Source organism: Dipodomys merriami, unplaced genomic scaffold, assembly GCF_024711535.1.
Source record: "Dipodomys merriami isolate MVZ:Mamm:240054 unplaced genomic scaffold, mDipMer1.0.p SCAF_504, whole genome shotgun sequence".
In the NCBI taxonomy this organism is placed as follows: domain Eukaryota; kingdom Metazoa; phylum Chordata; class Mammalia; order Rodentia; family Heteromyidae; genus Dipodomys; species Dipodomys merriami.
Window position 1 is genome coordinate 560723 of NW_027206074.1, and position 24254 is coordinate 584976.

The following is a 24254-nucleotide window of genomic DNA, read 5'->3' on the forward strand; positions in this document are numbered from 1 at the left end:
ATGCAGATACCAATGGCTAAACTAAAGGTCTCTTGACCCCCTTGCATCTTCCTGCTGGGATTAGAAATAGCAAAGTTATGCTAGATCTCCTTCTGTTGAACCATTATATCAAATCAGGTCTGAAGCACTACTTGAAAGAAACTGCATTTGATATTGCCAAAAGAAGAATTATTTATCACTATCTCTTTGAAGTTGTGGAAGGCTGTACAAATAGTTCTCCTAAGTCCTACTTGTTTGGGTAAGTTTCTTAAATTTCAAAATTGCCAGTCCATCCTGTGTGTCCATACAAAATATTTTCACAATACAAAGCAACAGCAATATCTTACTTTAAAAATTCATGGATTCCATGGTATTCTTCCAAGTGAATTGCCTGACTTTGATGTCAAAATATATTTGAGTTGTTTGTATACATCTATAATTATTTCTGTAGAGTTTGTGATTTTAATAAGAAATAATTTTAACTTATGTGTTGAAATGTGTAGTACAGAAACTAAAGATATTTCTGGTGCTTGTCTGAAAAAAGTATATTTTAAAATATTTAGCATTCTGTTTTTAAAATATCCATAATCTATTTCATTCTCTCCTAGATATAATACATTGAATTTGACATTGTTTTATAATATACAGGTTCATTAATAAGTGTGTCCTTTCCGATTGCATTCCATATAGAAACAGTTTAAGATTCCTTAAATTCCTAGGTCCTTATAGAATTTTATTTCTTTGGAATAAAATGACAATGCTATCTTATTTCAAAAGTTTTATAAAGGTTATGCTATGTAAAGGCCTTTCTGAAAAGGTGAAGTTTGAATACACTGATGTCAAACTGACTTTTATTTCTATGAATTGCATGTATTATTACACTTGTATATTTGTAATCAACTTTTTAATAACTGTTTTTCATTTCTTGCATCTGAAGAATGAAAATATGGCATATTTAACTAATTTTCATATCATTTCATTTCATTGCACAAGAGCCATGTTAATCTCTGTATTGTAATTCGGGTTGACGTGCTGCTGAAGCATGTAGTATCCTGTAAATTTAAGTAGTTAATGATCCAATCTTAAGACAGGCATATATCCTTGGTTGCCTATTTGTAACAAGGAAACCTTATTGTTCCTTAAATTGCTATTCATCTTATTTCTGTAAAATTCTGTTTATGGTGGAAAAAACTTATATTGTTTGTTCGATTGCTCACATTTGCAATTTTTTGTCAATAAGTATTTTAAGTGTTTTTCATTTGAAATTTGATCATACTTTGAAGCCTTTATAGGTAGATCCAAAGGTGATGGCTTTTCAAGTACTTATTTATCAACTGAGTTAGCTTTGTAGAGCTAATGGATTCAAAGTAAGCCTTGCTTAAGAGCTACTTCTAGCCGGGCGCTGGTGGCTCACGCCTGTAATCCTAGCTACTCAGGAGGCTGAGATCTGAGGATCGCGGTTCAAAGCCAGCCCGGGCAGGAGAGACCGTGAGACTCCTATCTCCAATAAACCACCAGAAAAACGGAAGTGGCGCTGTAGCTCAAGTGGTAGAGCTCTCGCCTTGAGCTGAAGAGCTGAGGGACAGCGCCCAGGCCCAGAGTTCAAGCCCCACGACCGACAAAAAAAACAACAAAAAAACAAAAAAAAACAGCTATTTCTATAATAACAACATCAAATACTGTGAAAGCAGGGGTTATACTGTGGGGGAGGGACATACAAAGCAACAAAAAATAATCTTATAAATGCATTAGAAACAAATGCACGAAAGAAAACAAAACATTAAATACATATCTTAGGGTTCATTTTCCTAATATCACATTATCTGACCTATTCTGCTTGCCTCATACATATACTAGATATTGCAAATAAGGGAAACCATGGGATCTATGTTTCTTTGGGCTTGACTTACTTCACTTAATATAATTTTTTCCAAGCCTTTCCATTTCCTAACAAATGGGACAATGCCCTTCTTTCTGAAAATAAGTCGTTTAAATAGGGATACAGGTGGACCCATTGCAACAATGAGATGTTCAAGTCATTATGTCGAAAACGAACTTTACAACTTTCCTGGGGGTGGTAGGGAGGATTGGGTGGGAGGGCAGGGGGAGAAGGGATGGAAAGGAGAAACAGAGGAGGAGGCTACAATGCTTGATAAGAAATGTACTCATTATCTTGCCCATGTAATTGTATCCCCTCTGTATAGTATTTTCACAATAAAAAAATAAAGGAAACAAGCTGGGAAGGTGGCTCAGTGGTAGAGCGCTTGCCTTGCATGCTCGAGGCCCTGGCTTCGATTCCTCAGCACCACATAAGCAAAAAGAAAAAAGCCGGAAGTGGCACTGTGGCTCAAGTGGTAGAGCGCTAGCCTTGAGCTGAATAGCTGAGGGAGAGCTCCCAGGCCCAGAGTTCAGGCCCCACGACCGGAAAAAAAAATTAAATAAAGGAAACAAGTATTTTCAGGGTTGTGTAGGACCTGCGTGATGGTAACTATAATGAATTGTCTCCATTGAGAGGTAAAGAACATGCAAAGACAAAAGAATGAAACTAAAACAAGTAGATACAATAAAATGAAAAATAAAAAGACATTTATTCCTCGTTAAAAAAAAGAGCTACTTCTAAACTTCTGCAGCTTAAAATTTCCCAAATGAGGTCTTACTGTCACAAATGTCTGCCTGACACATTACCCTTGCTCCATGTAGGAACAGACCAACCAGAATATCTTACCCTGACAACATAGCTTGTCTTACTGGAGCAAAACTTATCTTAGTTACAAGGGATCATAGAGAGATGAACAGTTCAAATAGAACTGTTCAGACTAGAAGGTATATTTTCAAAATATAATTATTTATTATCCCTACCATTTCAAAAGTAGCTAAAGCGAAGAAGGTGAGAAAATTGTTCATATGCATGATTACCTCATGTCCTGGTCTGTCTACCACCCAACCAAGCAGGAACTTACAACACTGATTTTCTATCACCAAATATATTCCATAGCTCCAGGAGAAGTCCATATGTTTCTCCTTGTTATTAGGCCTTAAATTGGTAATGTTTTAATCACAGTGTTTTCACTTGACACTAGGCTGTACATCTCTGAATGGTAAAGTTTTAGGTCTAATTATACCAAACACTGAGGTAGAGGAAATGGAATAATATTTTAAAACAGTTGCCTTTGTTACGCTAACCACAACAGAACAATGCAAAACATTTTCTTACATTATATATACTTATATATTTCATATTTATATGTGCTGATTTTATATTTCACACAGTGAATCTTACTGGAATTAATTGATAATTTGACAAATTTATTGATATTCATTCCAATAAATGGATTGGAATATAAATAATCAGGATTAGAATATATATTAGAATATAAAAAGTATCAATGCAATGTTGTCAGTATAAACTTGTGATACCTTTTAAGTGTTCTTGACTTCTGAATTCACATGGTAAAAAAAAATATTGTTTTCCTTTAATCTATAAGGGATTTTATTCTGTTGCTCTCTTTATTGTTTTAATTCGCTGGTCCCAAAATGTTTTTCTCCATATTTCTGAAGCATTCCTATTGATTATACCCAAATTTTGCTGATATGATGTCCAAAAGGTATTATTCTTCTACAAGATCCACGGGTCCTAGGATCCCAGCTCCCAGTTATCTGCATCATCAGATAACTAGTGCAAGAGATCTCACCTAGGCCCATGTAACATGCCAACAGAAAGTAATTGAAGACCCATCTCAATTTCTCATTTCCTATATTTCAGGGCCCCAATTCCTTGAAATGCAAGAATTAGCAGTAAGCAATTGTGAAATGCCAGGCAACCTAAAATGCAGGATGAGATCATAAAATGTTAAAGTACAGTAATTCTAACTTTCAATTTTCAGATGACCATCCCATATGAGTGAATAAGACCATAAATGTCACAAGATTATTTGTAATACCCCTCTCCTAATGATTAATGAACGATTTCAGTCCAGCATCATCAGGCCCAAAAATAGTTCCTGGAACAATAGATCCACAATTAGTCTACCAAGGCTAGGAAAACTTGACGTAGAGGTCAAATATAATTCAGAAAAACATTAATTGCTTCAAAACATTGGTACTTCAGTAAAACTTGGTTCTGTAGTATAAAAATGTTGTCATTCTCAAACAAATGATAACCTACATTTAATCTCCTGAAAGTATATTCCTTTTCAAATAAACTTTTTAAAATCATATTTGCCAAAATAACACTTTACAAGTAGATAGTATTTAGTGACGTTACAAGTTTTTGAAGTGTAGGGAGAAAGTTACAATAGAGTTGATTTATTAACCCAGCACTAATTCCAAACAGGTTCAACCATTCATTAAAGTGTAGAAATAGTACCCCCCACCATTTGTGTTTTTCAGTAGGTACCTTCGAAAATTTGTTAAATAGATAAGCCTCCCATATTTCAAACCAAAACATTATGGGTTAATAAAGTAATTTTCATCGCATAATGAGTACATTTTAAAAAATCATGAATAGTTGCTTTATCATATGGTGTTTTATATTTTCCCTAATAGTTGCCTTATCATATGGTGTTTTATGTTTTCCCTGTCTAAAATAGTAAGAAATATGTCTTTAAGTCTTGAATATGGGTACTCATCAGAGATTTGACAAACAAAATCTATCTTCTATTTCTCTCATATTCCTCTACAGTAGTAAATTTTAGTTTTCTTCTTTTTCCAAAAGTTATAGGTAGTAGAAAATATTATCATAAGTATAACAAAATAATCACAAATCACTGAAAAAAGCCATTTATAAAACTGGTACTTAGAAATACAATCTAAGCCATTTTTAAACTTTCTTGTTGACTACAGATTAATTTTCCAATTGGAGGGGAATAAAATCATGTCTAGGTGCTCCATGTCTCCAGTCTTGCAAATTGTTACTTCAGATGAATGAATTACGGAAATATAAGCTGACATCAGTTCAATTATAATCAGGATTGAAACTCCGTTGAATGTATATAAACCTTTCAAAGTACTAGCAAACAGTTTAACAGAATGACTATTAGGAAGTTGAAACAAGAAAGGAATAATAGTAAAGACATAGAATGAATGCAAATGGAACAAGTAGCAAGTACAGCTAGAATACTCAATGTGAGTAAAGACGTGGTAAATTGGAAATAAATCTTGTAGAAGGGGTTGGTTGAGAATGACTCTGATCTTGGAACATTGGACAATTAAGTAGACATATTTTATTGTAACACACTTGCACAAGCTTTTGAAATTCAGTGAAAAAAACACAACAAAAAAACAAAAACACACAAAAAGCTCAAGCAAACAGCAATCTCTGTAGAGTATGATTATGACCTCTCAGAATTTGAAATAGTTTATGAAGGACAATCTTGGGAAAAGCATACAAAGCTGTTTAAAGTGGGCAGTTTGAGGTAGAGGAAAGTATTTAAGAGATTTAATTAGATTGTTTAAGATTATAAATCATGTACATCTGCTGTAAATATTTTCTTCTGCGAATTCTCTTGGTCTGAACTGGATACAGCAGTCCTGAGCCACACTTGATAGCTCATGAAGGTAGAATGGAAGAAACAAGTCAAGAACCCATTACTCCCCTGGAGAGAAAAGTCCTCTATGTTTTCTCTCATTTCTCTTGACTACATTTATTCATAATTTTAAGTCAAGTGATTTTGGATTATATTTTTCCGTCTTTGTTCTGGCAAAGTAATTGTTCAAAGTAATTTACTAAATATTATTTGCCATTTTTTCTATCATGCTGTTTATGTATCCAAGTGAGTCCATTAAACTTCCCCCTTTCATTTGGTTGCCATGGAAATCCAGCATCAATGTTAATGAGGATAAACTCTAACGTAAAACTTTGTCTCTAAAATACCAGTCAATGAAGCTGTGATCACAAATATTTAGCTATAATTTTTTTCTTTTTTCTTTTACCTTTAAAGTCTTCCTGTGTCTAAAGTGCCCACAAAAATAAGTACTCCACCAGTTTTTGGTTCAATCATTTCTAACCTCAAAGATATATTTTGCTAACAAGATGCTTAGAGGAAACCGAAGAATACTCCACTTTTATCTTCTCTCTTTAGACTCTCTTTAGATACCATATCAGGATCAGTGAAGTTATTCTTTCCAAAATTATTTCAATAGATTATCTTTCTCTTGGTCTTGCATTTGCTCAGCAGGATGTTTGGAAAAGAATAGAGTTAAATCATCCATACCTTGGATGACAGTGTCTGTTACAAAAGAACAATGCTCATATGTCCTATTTCTCTGTCCTCCTCTTAGCTCTTGCCTGATTTCCAACTAATAACAGATTCTTGGCTTCAAGTCTAGTAAAGGTGAAGGACTATAAGGCCTTCCCCACTGCTACATCTTCATGGTTTCTCTTTTAAAACTCTTTTATTTGGATGTGGAATTAATTTTCATGTCTTCATTCAATCCGTTCTAAATTGTAATGAGCTAAATAGGCTCTGTAAAATAACTTTAGGTAGCAAAAATATTACAACAATCTATATCAAAAAGTTTGGCCTTCCTCCACTGCTGAAGCCAATATGCTTAGCTAGGGCTTCTAAGAACGCATTTCTTGCCTTTTCAATTTGCTCGATTTTTTTTTTATCCCAAAACTTTTTGGCTTATGTAATAAGAGAAGTCTTCACTATCTCATGTTAATAATGATATTATATTTTTTGAGCTACTAAGAAATGTGAAATCATCGGTTTCAAGTAACCAATCAGATTTTTTTCTGTGGTTAAGCGCTTCACATGCAAAGACATTTTATAAAGTATTACACAAAGAAAAGTGTGAACCCAATACATTCTTTCATTGTTGAGAGCACTTTCTCCCTAAATATTTTGACCCAAATTATATTTTTCAGAGAGTTACTGTTTGGTAAATAAAGTCAATACACAAATTTTGATGTCTTTTTTTAAAAGAACTTTGAATTTAAATTCCACTACAACCTTGCTTCACACAGTAAGAGTATTTCCTGTGAAAGGACAATTCTCAAGGGAACCTGGATTTATAGCATGTTTCTGAGGTTTGTTGGTTTAGTGTGAAAATGAGCCATCTTCACCCACATTGCTTATTCTCAGCTAAGTCTCCATGGATTACTTTGCATGAAAGCCTATTTTCCCAAGCAATTTTAAATTTTCATAATAGGCTAAGTTGTTAAAAAGTTTGAACAAATCAAAATTTACCTGTCATAATTTTAAAACTCTTTTGAAATTCCTTTATTAGAACCGCGAATTCAACAATCCTAATTCCACCTTTACCATCAAAAAGAGTTATGTTGTTTTCATGATATAGTGTCCATGAAAGTATTATTTTCCAGTGGCTTTGTTATGCATATATATAACCTTATAAGCTAATTCTGAGCAAAATGAACTCCAAGATATGGAAACAGAGAGTATTATTTGCGGTTGTTGTTTTTAATGTATTATGTGAGTTCTATTTTTTTTGGGGGGGGTTTCCCCTATGCTTTATTCCCTGATGTATTTGATTTTGGTAGCCTGTGTATTGTGTATATATTTACCTTAATTAAGGAAGGTAAGAGGAACAACAAAGTGGTGAGACAAAGGACAAAGGCAAACCAATGCAATAGCAATACTAACAAGACAATATGTTGGAAATGTACATTACAACTTGTGAGGGGTATTGGGATGAAGGAAAACTGTGAACAAAATGAGGGAGGGGGTAACAAGTTTGAAAAGTTATGTATTCACTCCTTTAAAATTACTGTAAACCCACATCACGGTGACATTACAAGTAAATTTAAAAAATAAACTGCATGAAATAAAATTTCACTGTATTGGTATAATAAATATTATTCTTTATGAAGTAACTTTTTAAAAATCAATACTGTTTGGTGTCTAATTTGAATTAATTACAGCTTTTTAATCAGAGGACCATCAACTTGAATGCTATCTGACTAGACAATATTTTCAAATATACTTACCAATATTTTGAAAAAAGAATAAATATAGTACTTTCTCATACTAAAAGCGAAAACAGTTTAATTCTAAGGTAACCTATAACTTTTAAAAATAAATAAGTTGTTAAGAAGACACAATATATGTGTTCTTCAACATTCCAATGACTAGTAACTACTTATTTTCAAATTTGGAAGATTCCATACCTGAGAGATTCAAAACAGTACCGGATTGCATGTTCTGTAATTCTGCAATAGATGCATTTTCCAATGGGGTGTTACAGATTGAGAGTCAACCGAAAAATAACCACATTCTGGTAGAGGATAAAACTATGTGGCATCGGTAATAATTAATTCTTCAAGAGTAAGCAATTGTTTATCATAGTAAGCTATTATTTTTATGACCATCAATACCAATATTTATGATATAGAGTCAACCTAGCCCAAAAGTTTCGAACTTTTAGGGACCACCTCAAACATCCCTTAATTCCCATCATGAATAGCTTATCTCTATTGTGAAAAAATACAACTCTGCTAATGTGATGCCATACATGTTCTGGAAAGTACACCACAATAAACTGGGTTGCATTATTTGCCGCCCACTGTTATTCTTGAGATCAGAACACTTGAAAATATTATTTATGGTTATACATTTTTAGCTATCATATTAATTCTGGTTGCTAAGATCAGAAGATTACAGTTCAAAGCCCACCCAGGCAGAAAGATTCCCTAGATTCTTATCTCCAATAAACTTCTCAGCAAAAGCCAGATGCAAGTGGCACTGAGGTTGAAGTGGTAGGGCATGAGCCTTGAGCATAAACAGGCTCAGAGACAGTATCCAGACCCAGAGTTCAAGCCCTAGGACAAACCAATAAAACAAAAACAAAAATAAAAGCAAACCCCAAACCTAACATATTTCTCAGTGTATACAGTAGCAAATAATTAAAGAAATTGTTTCCTGTGTAACATACAGGTAGAAGAAAGAAGATGTCACACGATTATTCTCTTCATACCATGTTATACCAAAGATTCCAAAAATTGGTCTTATTCTAAATTTATAAATTAATATCATCAATTTGTTGGCAACTCTGTTTACAACATTCATATTATCATTTTATTCATGAACTGTTGGAATCATCTATTAACTAAGTTCTAAGTCTCTTGAAAGAATATTCTAGGTAAATAGAATGCAAAATCATTTGTGAATTTGTCAATTAAAACCTCTACTTAAAAAGTATTTTGTAGAATCCTATAGAATATAAAATTACAAACAAAACCAAAATATTTATTTTAAATCTAAATTCTAATTTAGCAAGATCTTCAAAATCCTACATTAGACGAACTTTACTATTTTTCCAGGCTTAAGCTTTTGTAATCCTTCATCATTTCTTTGGGATACAACAGAATGATGATAAGTTACTTTTTCAAATTTTGGACGGGAATCATGATTCATTTTGCACCTAGGAATGTTCTGTGATGAAGAGAGAATTTAAAACACAAGTGAGGAGTGAATATGAGTTGCATTTCAACAGGAAATTTGACTTCTCAAAACATAAGGACAAAATTAGCCCAAACGTCCAACTATGTATTCCTACCTTGTTTGTTTTATTAAGACAAAATTATACAACCTGGTCCAGGGAAGGTATCACTATGTAATTCCATTCTCTAATCTCCTGTCTTAATCTCAGTGCTAGAATTCTAGACTTGTATCACATTGCCCTGCCATAGTTTCTTGGTTTATTTAATCTAGATACAGATGACCAATCCCGAACTTCTCCAGTGATATAATACATCAGAGTGACTGCTTAGACTGTTTATCTCCTATTTTCAAAGATGTTCTAACATTTGACATAGGATATGAACATTTTCAGATGCACCTGTGGGATCTCTGATTCATTCCTCCATGGATCCAATCCCTTTAATAATGATTATTGAATCTCTTACTATCTCTGATCCCTACCAATGTAATATTCTCAAACTAATTTGAAGGAAGTTCATTTGAGGAATTTCTAATATTAAAAATTATCACTTGATTCTAGTCTTATTCTGGACATATATTTATTGTTTTCTAACTTTTCTACACATTCTGAGAGTTGTTTCATTTGTGTATTTGTGTGTGCACAAATAAGTGCCTCTGTGTGTATGTGTATGTTTGTATGTATGCAAAAGCCTCAAGCTCTTATTCAGCAATCTTGCTCGTGACTGGTATTCCATCACCTGAGCCATTCTTCCAATCCAGGTTTTGACTGCTAAATTTTCTATACTGTTGCAAAGAGTGTTCTGCCCAGGCTGGATGCAAACTGAAATTCCCAGACTCCTTTACATTCTTAGGTTTTATTTCTAAAGGAGTATCAACTTTTAAACTACAAACATTTTTGTGAGGGTAATGTCTAAGCTGTAGCCCAGATTTTTAACTCAAGAATTATTATTATTTTTTTTTTTGTTTTGGTGAGGGTTCCTGTCATGGGGCCTGAACTCTGGGTCTGGGATCTGTCACTCAGCTCTTCAGCTCTAGGCTAGGACTCTACCACTTGAGTTACAGCGCCAATTTCAGCTTTTTTCTTTTTTGCTTAGTGGTGTTGAGGAATCGAACCCAGGGCCTCATGCATGCGAGGCAAGTGCTCTACCACTGAGCCACCTTTCCAGCCCCTAACTCAAGAATTCTTATAAAGATAGATGAACATACACATTACATATCCTGAATGTACACTGTTAGGAATTTGATCGTAAGCTAGTTAATGATGAGATATGAGTATTGAAGTTCAAAGCCAGCCCAGGTAAGAAAGACCCAGAGACTCTTTTCTCCAATTAACTAAAAGAAACTTGGAAATGGCACTGTGTATCAAGTGGTAGATCTTTAGCCTTTAGCTGAATAGCAGAGAGACAGCTCGCAGGCCCAGAGTTCAAGCGCCAAGACCATTTGCCAACAAATATATATATATATATATATATATATATATATATATATATATATATATATACATATAAATGTGTGTGTGTGTGTGTGTGTGTGTGTGTGTGTATAAAGAAAAAAAAGAAATGTGATCTTAGCCACCAGTTCATTTCTAACATAATCCCTGTTCTTACAAGATGGACATTTTTTCCAGTTAAATCCATGCTCTAATATCTGACTTGCGTTGGAAACAGAATTATGCTTCCATTCTATATTCTACAAAATTTCATGATTAGCAAGCATGATTTAGAATGGGAGTGGCCTCATACCTCATGTTCCATGTAGGAGTCTTGCTTTCTGTATATCACTCCCATGAATCTACATACTGGACTTGGCTTTATTGTTTCAATGTTGCCTTATTTGTAGTCATCTATATTGTATTGAAACTTTATACTTAAACACAGAACTTCTCTTTCTCCTATTATTGCTATTGTTTCACCTACTGTTAGCTCATGTACATTTGGGAAATAATGAACAGCATGTACACTCATAAAAAGAATGTTCTGAAAACCTTCTTCCCACTTAAAATTTACCTTAATTTACAGAGAACTTACAAAGTTTGAACTCAATGGTCTCATGTATAATGTATTTATAAGCAATATAAATTTCATATTTTCTCTTTACTAAGTTGTCTCTGAAACACGTGTTACCTCAGGTCCATAGGTGTTCTAGTGTTATTTCAGTGAAGCCACAAAACATTCATTATACTTCAAGCAGCACCATCGATTGTTACTGGAAGTAACTGTTACTGGATGCGAAAACTGACCCCAGGAGAAGAATGGAACATAGAGGAATAACAAAATTCAACTTGCCTTGTGCTTTCCTTTTTACTGTACAAGAAAAGTATCCCAAGGCTTGAAGGAAACTCTGTCCCTGGCTTTTCTGAGTGTGCTCTTTACTCATATAAAATTTTTCTGTAAACTTCTAGTTGAGAGTATTACAAAAGGAAATAATGTACCATTTGAAGGCCAGCATAGAACAAAAGGAAATAACGTTGTTTTAAAAGTGCTCTCCTGCAAAGGAACAAAGACATGGAGGTTTTAAAGTGTCTTATGAATGGATATTTCAACCCTGAGATGATTCTCTTGATGCAGGAGTCAGTTATCAATTACTTTGGTCTGGTCCTGAGTTCTCCAGAGCAATAAGGATTCCAAAAAAGCAGGATCCAGTGAGTATGTTCAGCAAAAGGAGCCTCTTCTCTGACCAATACTCCTTTAAGGAGGGTCCCAAAGAAATATCTGGGATTTTTGTTTGCTTGTTTGTTTAGTTTCTGCTGGTTCTGGGGCTTGAACCCAGGGGCTGGATCCTGTCCCTGAACAGTTGTTTTCCTGCCCACCTGCCCCAAAGCTAGTATTCTACTGCTTGAGCCAAAACTCCACTTTTAGTTTTATGGTGTTCAATTTGCGATAAGAGTTTGACAGCCTCTCCTGACTGGTTTGGCTTTGAATGAATATAGTGAGAAAGCTAATTGACATCAATTGTATAGTCTACTCTTTTGAAACAAAAAATATTAGATGAAGTTTATTATAAAGCTAATATTTGACAATGTTTAAAGGAAGAGAATATATCTAGCAAAGAATCCATAACTTAAATAACTCAGCAAAAGTAGGTGCACTGAATCATTTTGAAATTATTTTTTCTGCTTGGGAAGATTGATATTGTCCTTCCTTTTGGGGAAACTTAAGGTAATATTTGCACTTTTTGTTGGTTGTGGGGCTTGAACTCTGATCCTGGCGCACTCCCAAGGTCTTCAGCTCAAGTTGAGTGCTCTACCGCTTAACCTACACCACCACCTCCGGGTTTCAGGTGGATAATTGAAGATAAGGGTCTCATGAACATTCCTAACCAGGCTGGCTTTGAACCACAATCCTCTGGTCTCAACCTCCTGATTAGCTAGGATTAAAGGTGTGAACCACCAGCACCCAGCGCATATTTGCACTTATGTTCACTGAATGACACTATGTAGACAAATAATAGAAATTTAAATCAAATGATGGCATTGCAACTTTTCAGAAAATTTGAGGTAGCAATAAATATGCCCTCCTTTCCATGTTGATTCATTAATGACTCATGAGCTATGGCATCCTTACATTAGCATCTTCTGCCATCTTTTTAGGTGTATTTAGTATCAGGAAATGTTCATAGAGAATTATAGAAAGACTCAGATTTTTAGAAAGCAAAGAAGATAAGGTATGAAAGAACAGCACAGAAGGAGATACAGTTATTGCACAGAAATTAAGTAGTCTAAGAGATTTAGAATGCTAAATGCAATGAGTAATAAAACTAGTTGATAACTGTTCAAAAACCAAAAATGGTTCTCTAAAAAAAAATTCTGGCATACCTTCGTTACTGTCATTTCTTCATTATCTCTGGAATTATTCCTTCTTTTCTGTCACAACTGTTATTTTGCCTCTGCTGTTTTGGTGCCATAAATGACCAAAAATATTTCCAAATCTCACTTAGACTACCCTTCTTATTGTGATTAGCAGTGACCATTCAAAAACCTGGAATCTTTGAATTTCCAGAATTAATCTTAACCTGACATCTAAGCACATTCAAGCCATTAATTGCTGTGACCTAAAGAACAAAACTCTTTCTTCAAAACAATATCCTAATATATGTAAAGTACATGAATTAGGGATTATTGTCAGGTGTCATACGGCAGGAGCAATTATCTATTCCAAGTATGGTTTCCTTATTTTGTATTTACTAACTTTTTTTGTTTTTGTTTGTTTTTGTTTTGCTAGTCAAGGGGCTTAAACTCAGGCCTAGGGAATAATTCCTGATTTTTTTTTTTGCTCAAGTATATCACTCTACCACTTGAGGCACAGAACCACTTCCAGTGTTTTTCTGTTTATGTGGTACTGAGGAATTGAACTCAGGGTTTCATGCATGCTAGGGAATCACCGTATCATGAAGCCACATTCCCAGAGCCCTAAATGACTTTCTTAAGTTGACATTATATTTTCATTGCATAACTATGTACCATAATATTGGCCAGGTGCTAGAAATTGATGTAGAAAAGAATACAATAAAATAAATCCAGTAAGGCTGGATGCAAAATTAATAACCCTTACAGTCTAGCAAGGGCACAGGAGGCTTATTTGATGGAGATGTATCAACACGCTGAGTAAGACCCCTCCTGACCCACAGAACACCTCCAGAACCAGAATGAGTAGGCCATCTTGGGCTCCAGCCACCTGGGGATGTTGGGCCACCTCCTATAGCACCCATTCAACCAGTTCCTGAGAGCGGGAGAGAGAGAGAGTGAGAGACAGAGAGAGAGACAGATAGAATGAGAGAGAGAGAGAGAGAGAGAGAGAGAGAGAGAGAGAGAGAGAGAGAGAGAGAGAGAGAGAGAGAGAGAGAGAGAACCAGAATTACAGTAAAATCCACTGCTACTGGCTTAGAACTCTAATCCTAACTAAACAGAAGGCTGAGATATGAGGATCAGGGTTCATAGACAACCCAGGCAGGAACATCTGTGAGAATCTTATCTCCAATGTTCCACCAGAAAAGTGGAAGGGGCACTGTGGGCTCAAGTGATAGAGTGCTAGCCTTGAGCTGAAGAGCACAGGAACAGTGCCTAATCCTAGAGTTCAAGACCCACGACTGAAAAGAAGTGGACTTCCCACCACAAGAAGTGGACTGAATAGCACCCATTGTCCTAGGGATCATGGTAGAGAAGTCAGGCCAATCTTCCTGTGAACTTGAGGTCATAAGTAGGTCACCTGGCTTCTCTGTGCCTGTTTCCCTAGCTGCAAAATTTAACAAAGTGAAGGATCCCCTTCTTCATGGGGATAGGTTAATAATGAAAGATAGCCATGTTTCGGTTCATAATCCCACACCTGATGCACGATTAATAGCAGGTCCCAACTGAGCCCTTTCTGGTATCTTCCTGTCATATGCTCACAGAATTGGCAAAATCTTATCTGAAGGCCGCTCCCTCTCTGTCTAGATATTCTCCAGAGATCTCTCTGTATAAATCCCTTGTTTCCTCACAACTGTCCTGTGAGGAGAATGAGGTCCATTGGTTGAGGCCCTACCAAGAGCTTCATGTGTGGTCAAGAATGGACTGAGTTTGGGATAATCCATTTAAACCAATGACTGAGCAAGGTGCCACATGTCTACCATCCCAACTAGAGAGGACCAGGCCTGGTGGAGCATATCTTTCACAGGAGGACCGCGATCCAACCCAGCCTGAGCATATATTTAGTTTCTATCTCAGAAATGCTCAAGGCAGAAAGGTGGCTCATCAGAGCCGGAAGAGGAAACAAGCAGGGGGATCATGGTGCCCCCAGAGGGGTGTTTGACCCGGGTTGAGTTGGTGTTGGGGCAGCCACTCACCTGTGCTGCTGAGAGAAACTGTTGGCAGCTGCTCCAAGTGGGGCAGCAGCAGACACATGAGCCCAGAGCAGATGACTAGGGGCAGGGACCAGGTCTGGGATTTAGGCCTCCTGGCAGCATGCCATTGCCTGGGCTTTGAAACCTGGCACCGCCTGAAGGGAGGGAAGGGGCAGGATGGGGGTGGGAACATCAATTTCCTACTATACTCCAGAGTCACTTCGAGGCTCTTCCTCACCACTCAGCCACCTCTACCTTCTTCAACTACTGGTAGTGGTGTAAACTAACAGAGGGAATCCCAGTGCTACCTGGCAGCATGGAATATGGGCGTGGCCAGAACTCTTGTATCCCATTGGTCAGAAAGAAACAAGAAAGAATGGGGGTGTGGCCAGAATCCTGTGAAGCAAGCAATATGGGTGAGTGTCAACAGGCCATCCTTTGGCAATTTGAGCTGACAGGATGTTCCCAGGACTTGAGAAGGAGCCCCAGGGGTTAACAAAATAAAAACAGATTGACATGCAGATGGCAGTATGCTAATAAATATATATCTTTATAGAGTGCCAGAGATGTGTATACATTATTGAGTTATATAGACTATATTCCTACCAATTCTTGAGAATTCATTATGCATCCATTTAATTAATGTTATTGTTTAAAACCTTAAACTATTAATGAAAGCACTCAGTGTCCTGAAATTATCATGTTCCTGTAAGTAATTATATTCTTTTAATGCTTCATAAATATTAAATAAAATCAACCAGCATTCTAAAATGATGCTGTTTAATTTTATAGGTTCATCATGCACAATGAACTCATTCAACTGTGACACTGACAAAATTATAATGTTGTTCCTTTGGATGGGAGCCAGTTTTTTAGTATCTCCTGGCATTGGTTGGTGTCAGGATGGGGATTCAAAATGAGGGCCTATGTTGTCATGTGGGCAAAGGTTTTCTGATAGTCTGTCAGCCTTCAGCCATGCAAGGTGAAGTACCCTTTGCAACAGTGTCATTCAAACCCAGAAGTGTCACAGCAAAGAAAGAAAACATAAAAGGCCACATTTTTTCTGTGCATTGTTTTCCTTGCAAGACCTGGGCTTCTAGGATCACAGGAGCACCTGCGTGTCCAGTGGCTTCACCCCATCCTAGGGTGATCGAAGCTGAGGCAGACATACCACAACCTGAGTTCATGCTGAGAAAAAAAAGCTCCCTGGCTTGCAATTCACACAGTTTTTTCTTACAGGCTTTGGATTTGAACTCAGGATTTGGGTAAATCTACAGCAATGTGGATAAAGGGGAAGGTCACCTTACATGAAGATAAAAATTCAGCCCTGTTCACTAGTCCTGAATTCAAGACCCAGCCCTGGAAAACATACTATATATATATATATATATATATATATATATATATATATATATATATATATATATATATATATATAGTAAAAATAGGATTTATACTTACCCATTGATGTTCAGTCCATACATGTTGGGTGTGTTCCTTGTATCTTTTGTTTTATTCATTTATTTAACATTGATTTAACTATGATGAAATCCATTCTGTTTATTACATTGATGAAAACCTATCACAGAACATCTAGATTTGTAGAAATGTTCTCCATCATGCCTGAACCCCAGGATTCTCAGAGAAAAGGAAAAAAAGTTTCACACTCTCCTTCTTACTCCACGATCCACTTGTTGGTAGTGCTGGGATCTGAACTCTGGGGAGAACAAAACCAATTGGCCAATCAGTCAAGGTGATCATATGAAACTGTGAGCAACTAAGGAGTGTGGCCAATCCCAGAATCTGACATTGATCCCCATGGTGGTCCACTATAGTAAGAAATTCATAATTTAAACATAAGATCTATAATGACATACATGTGTGGACAGCATCATATGTTCAGTGCAATTATTCTTATTTTGTCTCTGATTCATGGAGGTATTGTGTATTTTAATAAGCATGGAGACAGGTATAACTGTACTGACACAGGTATAACTGTACTGACATGGATGGCAACCTGTTCCCATGGTTACAGGGTTGTCTATGCATTCTCCATTGTATTTGAGACCCAGGACTTTCACAGGAGAGGATAAAAGGCACAACGACTGGTTTCTGACATCCAGATGAATATTTGGTCAGTGCTGGTATTTGAGCTCAGGTCTGGGTAACTCTGTTGCACTGTGGGGGAAGGGGAAGCTCACCATCTTTGAAGACTAGAATGTCAGGCCTGGTGCAGGGCCTGATTTGAAGGCCCAGCACTGGACAAAATAACAAGCCCACCTTTTTTGACATAGGATTTCTCTTTACCTACAGGTGTGGTATGCATGTTGCATTCAATGTAGTTATTCATTCTATTTTGTGTCTTATTCATGGATGTATTGTGTATTTTATAGCATATGGTGACAGATATAACTGGATATAATGGATGACAACCTATTTCCATGGCTAAGAGTTGCCTATATAGCATTCTCCATCCTCAATGAGACCCAGGACATTCACAGGACAGGAAAACATGTGCCACCATAGGCTTCTCACATCATAATGAATCATTTGATAGTGCTGGAATTTCAAGTCAATGACTAACAGGCCCAATTGGTGAATGGGTCATGGTGAGCACAGCAGGCTGTGAGCCACTAAGGAACTAGGCCATTCCTGGGACCTGAGATGGAGCCTAGTGGGGACTAATATAGTCATAAATTCAGAAGTAAACAGTGGATATATATTTCCAAACATGGGTGGGCAGCATCTTGCGTATGGTGTAGTCATTCTCTTTGTTTTGTGTCTTATTCAGTGATGTATTGTGTATTTCCTTGAGTATAGGATGACAGATATAACTGTGGTGAATTGGATGACAACCTACTCCGATGAGTATAGAGTTGCGTACACATTCTCCTTACTAGATGAGCCCCAGAACTTGCACAGTACAGGAAATCAGCTGCTACGACTGGCTTCTCACATCAGGGTGAATTTTTGGCAGTGCTGGGATTCGAACTTTGAGCCTAGGAGGCCCAACCGCCCAATGGGTCCACCTGATCACACCTGACTGTGAGCCACTAAGGAGCTGGGCCATTACCAGGCACTGAGATGGAACCCCAGGGAGGCCAAAATTGTCCTCAATGATCATTGAAACATGGAATATATATGCACATCACTGTGTGGACTGCATCGTACATTGAGTGTAGTTATTCTCTTTATTTTGTATGATATTCGTGTGTGTATTTTATATTTTCTTGAGTATATGATGACAGGTATAACTGGGCTTATTCCCATGGCCACAGGGTGACCCGTGCATTCTCCATCCCAGCTGAGATCCAGGACTTGCACAGGAAAGAAAACAGGTACAAAGATTGACTTCTGACATCACGATGAATCTTTTGGCAGGGCGTGGAATCTGAACTCGGGACCTAGCAGGACCAAGTGGCAAATGGGTCCACATGAGCACCCCAGCCTTTGGAACCTGCGATTGAGCCCTCTCCCCCGAGGGGACAGCGGGGAGCACAATAGTCATCCATTCATAAGCTGAAGGTTGTATGCAAATAAGTACACATTTGCATAGAATAGAAGAGGTGGTAACCTGTGGTAGAATCTAATCTGTGTGACTACCGATTCTTGGATCTTTCCTGATGCCTCCATTTCATGACTGTGATGATTATTGTCATGCTTCATCAACTTCTTTACAAATAATGGATACCCCATGAGTCTTACCTATCATTTCCTACTTGCATCATGCACGAACTACTCATTCAAGGATGAGATCGTTCACATTTTATGACTCATCCCATGTCCAGTAACGAGTATCTCAGGATCTACTGCCATTCCCTCCGCATAGGGGCGCTGAATTCAAGCCTCAGGCCTGGAAAAGATATTCCTTATATACTTTTGTTTTTGTTGTTTTTTTTTTTGGTCCACTCATACGTCTGAACTCTGGGCCCGGGCACTGTCCCTCAGCTCTTCACCTCAAGGCTAGTGCTCTACCTCTTGAGCCACAGTGCCACTGTCAGCTTTTTTTCTATGTGCTGCTGAGGAATCCAGCCCACGGCCTCATGCAGGCACGGCAAGAGCTCTACCCCTGAGCCACCTTCCCACCCATCCATATATATATTTTAAAGATAGGATTTATACTTCCATACAGATGTTCAGGCCATATTGTTTTTGGTATGGTTATTTATTTTATTTCTTGTGTCATTCATATATTTAGAATTTATTTTATTGACTCTGATGACACCTATACCATTTATTACATTGTTTACATTCTATCACACAACATCTAGATGTGAGATATGTTCTCCATCATGCCTGGGAGTGCCAGGATCTGAACTTAGTGTCTAGCAGGCCCAATTCATGATTGGGTGAGTTTGAGCATGGCAGCCTCTAGCCAATGAAGATGTCAGGTGGTTCCCAGGCTCTGAGATAGACCCCCAGGTTCGGTCAAAATAGCGATACATGGATAGTCAGACGGAGGTATACAAATATATATATATATATATATATATATATATATATATATATATATATATATAGGTAAAGAGTTCCACAGCCATCTATTTATGATAGAATGACACCTACTATGTTCCTACCAACTCTTAGGTATTTATTAAACCACCATTGAAGGAATATTATTATTTTCATGCTTAATAAGGTATTAATTAAGCTCAATCAGCATTCCAGAATTATTGTGTCCAATTTTTTGTAGACTGATGTTTAAACTACTCTTTCAATCAGTGTTCCTATGCATAGGAATGAGTCTCTTGTGATTTCCAGCGACTGATGTCAGGACTGCGATTTGAACCCAGGGCCTATGTTGACAGGTTGGACTATGACTTCACTTAGAGCTCACCAGCCACCAGCAATAGTAGGTCAGGTCCACATTGCAGCTTTGTCATTCAGACCCAGGATGGTCACTGTCCAAAGGAAAACATTGTAAAACCCAGGTCTCTGTAGTTCACCACTTTTTGTGCTTTCCAAATTGTTTTCCTTCCTGAAAGCCCTCTGGGCCCAGGATCCCAGGATTGGCTATGTGTCCAGAGACTGCACCCAGCCAAGGGAGATCTAAGCTGAAGGAGAATTTCCACGACCTGTGTTCAAACCCCATGCCTGGCCAAAAATACCAGTACATACACACACACACACACACACACACACACACACACACACACACACACACACACACACACACACACACACACACACACACACACACACACATATATATATTATTTAACTAAATTAAGAAAATAAAGCTCCCTGTTTTGGAATTTCTGCCAGTTTTCTTTTCTAGCCTGGGATTTGAACTCAGAGTCTTGGTAAATGTGTAGCAATGTGAGCGAAGAGTTGCCATTACTTGAGTTTAAACCCCGTGCCAACCAAAAATGAAAAACTAAGTCACTGACCTTGGCAGGGCAAGGTAGTTGTGGAAATATGAGGGAAGGGTTGGTAGGGGAAAAAAACAGGAGGAGTAAACAATGCTCAATAGGAAATGTACTCATTACATTGCTCCTGGAACTTTATCCCCTCTGTAGAATATTTTTACAATAAAAAACATACCAAAAAAAAGAAAAACAATGTAGTTCTCAGAGAAGAAGGCTTAGATGGGACTGACCATGCACCAAGTTGGGACATTCAAATACAATCTCATACTGAAGATCCCCTGACCTTATCAAAGATCAGGATCTCTCACTGACCTGCCTGAACACTGGGCAGTGACCTAAGGTCTAGTATCCAACCACATTATATGGGAACCAAAGGGATGCCTGGTCAAGGGACAGAGACTGGGGGGATCTAGGTCCCACTTGTGGAGGTGAAGAGGGCTGCTCTATTCCAGAAATTTTCCTATGTTGTGAGTATTATCAAAGAAACAATCCTGCTCAGAGCCCAGTGCCTCTGGTTTTCTCACCAGCCTCTACCCAGCTCTGCCCCACATTCAGCCTGCCCTCTCTGAATCCCAGATCTGCCCTCTAGCCTAAAGACTGAGCCAGCCAAGAGACCCGCTTCCTGCCCTCATTCCCAGGCTGTCCTGTGGCAGTGGCATGCTTAGCTCAGTCTTTGGTGAAGGAATGAACACCGGGGGTGGGATCATCAGATTGAGCCCTTGAAAGTCCTAGTCCCCAAGGATGTACTGCACAGGCATCCTGCAGTGAATGACAGCCAGGTCGTCAATGATGAACCCAAGGTTCCAGGACTTTTAATAGCAGTGTAGTTGGTTCAAAGGTTGGTAGTCTATGGTGTCAGGCGAGGTCATGGCTCCAATTTCCTGACACACCTGAACTGGAACCATCCTCCCTCTTCAAATTCCAGCTTATCTCTTGACCCCCCATTGAAACTCTCTCACCCCAATACCTCTGTAGCCCTTGGAAAACTGACCAGAAAATAAACTCGATGAGGCTGGGGATAATTGAAACCTGGTTACCCATCCTGAGCCCTAGGTTCTACCTGAGGCTGGTTCCCTCTACAGCCGGTGACCACACAGCTCCTGGCTGTCATGAATTTGTTGAGGAGTCAGTGGCTTGATCCTACATACTGCCTTTAGGCTCTGAAACTCTCCCCACATAGATTGTGAATAGTTGGCTCCCTTGATCCTGGGACTCCAAACCAAGGCTTGCATGTTGTCCCTTCTTCCTTACTTTCCTCTTTTTCTCCTTCTGTCTTTCCATCCTCTCTCTCTTTACTTTCTTTGTGTCAGTTCTGGGCCTTGTACTTGGAGCCTAGGTGCTGTCCCTCAGCACCTTTTTACTCAAGGCTAGCAGTCTATGGCTTGAGCCATACAGCCACTTCTGACGTTTTGTTTTTGGTAGTTAATTGAAGACAAGAGTCTTATAGGCTTTCCTGCCCAGTCCATAAGCCTCAATCCTCTGATCTCATCCTCCTAAGTAGCTAGGATGACAGGCTTGAAGCACTGATATCCAGATCAATCCAAGGTTTCTTCATGGGCTGTGGAACCAGTCCTGGAACTTTTCATTGTCTATGACCCCCCAGAGCCTGGTGCACAATGTAATGATTTGTTAGATGAATAAAGGAGCATCTGTCTAAGACAATACTACAGAAAAGTCCCATCTGATTCAGGTAAGAATCCTCTGTGGAGAAGGGGGAACGAAGCCTGATGTAGCTCTCTCTCAGTTCTCCCTCCTCCCTCTTACCCCCTCCTGGTGCCACCACACTTAACTGTTTTGGCTCTCAGGATGTGAGCCAGTATATACTCGCTGGACTCCAGGGCCTCTGGGATACCTATCTTCTCAAAGATCTCTGTCCAGCATCTGACCAGCTCTGTGGCACTCAATTCGCCTTCTAGGTGTGAATGAGGTTTCTGTGAGCTGAAGGCCTGGCTCAAGGGGCCTCCTCTCCTCCACCTGGGGCCAGTCAAGATTACCACATCCGGCCCCCAAGTTTCATGTTGCAGAAGAAGGATCCTCGAGGAATCCCTGGTTTCTGAATCTCCCAGAGTCCAGTGAAGGTGTTGGGAATCGTCTCTGCTCACAGCTGGCAGGCTAGCGATGGTGAGGTCACAATCTCTGCTGCCTACGACATCCTTGACTGTAGTGGTCACCCTAGAGAGAGCCAGAGGAGAATCAACAACTGCCGAAGACAGTCAGTCAATGCATGACATTCATTACAGCAGACCATCTGGCTTGGGAACTCTTCCTGTGCTGCTTTGAACGTCATTGTTTGGAGGCTCTAATCATCTGTCTAATTTGACCCATCATCCCAGGCATTAGTAGAAATTGCAAGCTTCAAGAAAAAAAAACCTGGAAAACATTGCATTTGAGTTGTCCCAATCAAACTTGAAGGGTTCTAAATTCAGTGGTCTGCTTTTTCTTCCAGACAGCTTACAGCAGGGTACAGAAAGTGGCATTCAGAGAGCCCTAGCTAACTGCCAGGGCAGTTAGCAAGCAGGCTTCAGCAGGGGGAATGCACTTGCTTACCACGCCCTGCTGGAAATGGCCCAGGCTGGACACAGACTGGAGTCTGCAGGACTCCAGGTAGGACTGCCCACCAGTACATTGCCCCAGGAGGGAATCCATGCGACCAGTGGGGACCTGGAGTCCCCTGCCCAGATGCCCATGGACACAGTCAATGCCCTTGGTAAGTTTCCCTTCTCTTTCTCAGTGATGGTGAACAATCTGCCATGTCACAACCTTCACCACTCCCCATACCCTCCTAGCCTCACAAACCCTGCCCTACTGCTCCCCCCAATCTCGTTCCCTTATTACATTTGGCAGATACATTCCCAACCCTTGAATTAGCTTGAACTATACACACTAGAGCAGACTGTCGGGCTGGAAGAGTACAGCTGTGGTCACAGTTGCCTCACGAGTCCTCTGGCTGAAGAAAGAAGGACAGGTGTCCACTCTGGTCTGTGGTTCACACAGGCCTCCTAGGGGAGACCCACGCAGTCCCAGCAGCTATTGTGGGCTACAGGAAAGGGAGAACAGAGAGGTGGAAAGGAATGTGTACTGAAACCTTCCCCAAAGGAGCCATGAAACCGTGAAGGAAAAAACACATATTATCGCTAGACTTGTACTTGGCATTGATGTAAAAAGAACAACACACACACACACACATACACACACACACACACACACACACACACACACACACACAAATAAAATGCTTTTGCTCTTTGTAGACATGGTGCCTTAAATATGTTTTCATTGTTCTCACCTCCCGGCTCTCCCAACAAACACACACACACACACACACACTCACACACACACACACAACCACACACACACACAAATCCAGAACTGTGACAGAAGATTAGTCCATGCAGCACCTGCAATTTGCCAACGGATCACACCTGAGCACAGTCAGGACCAATAAGGAGAAAGATGATCTCTGTGTCTGTGTGTCTGTCTGTTGTCTGTCTGTCTCCCTCCCTCCCTCTCTCTCTCTATCTCTCCCCATCTCTCTCTCATGCTCCCTCTCTCTCTCATGTACACACACACACACACACACACACACACACACACACACACACACACACACACACACACACACACACAAGACTCAGAGCAGTGTCTCTCCTGAATTTGTTGGTTCCTCCTTTGGGACAAGGTACAAGCT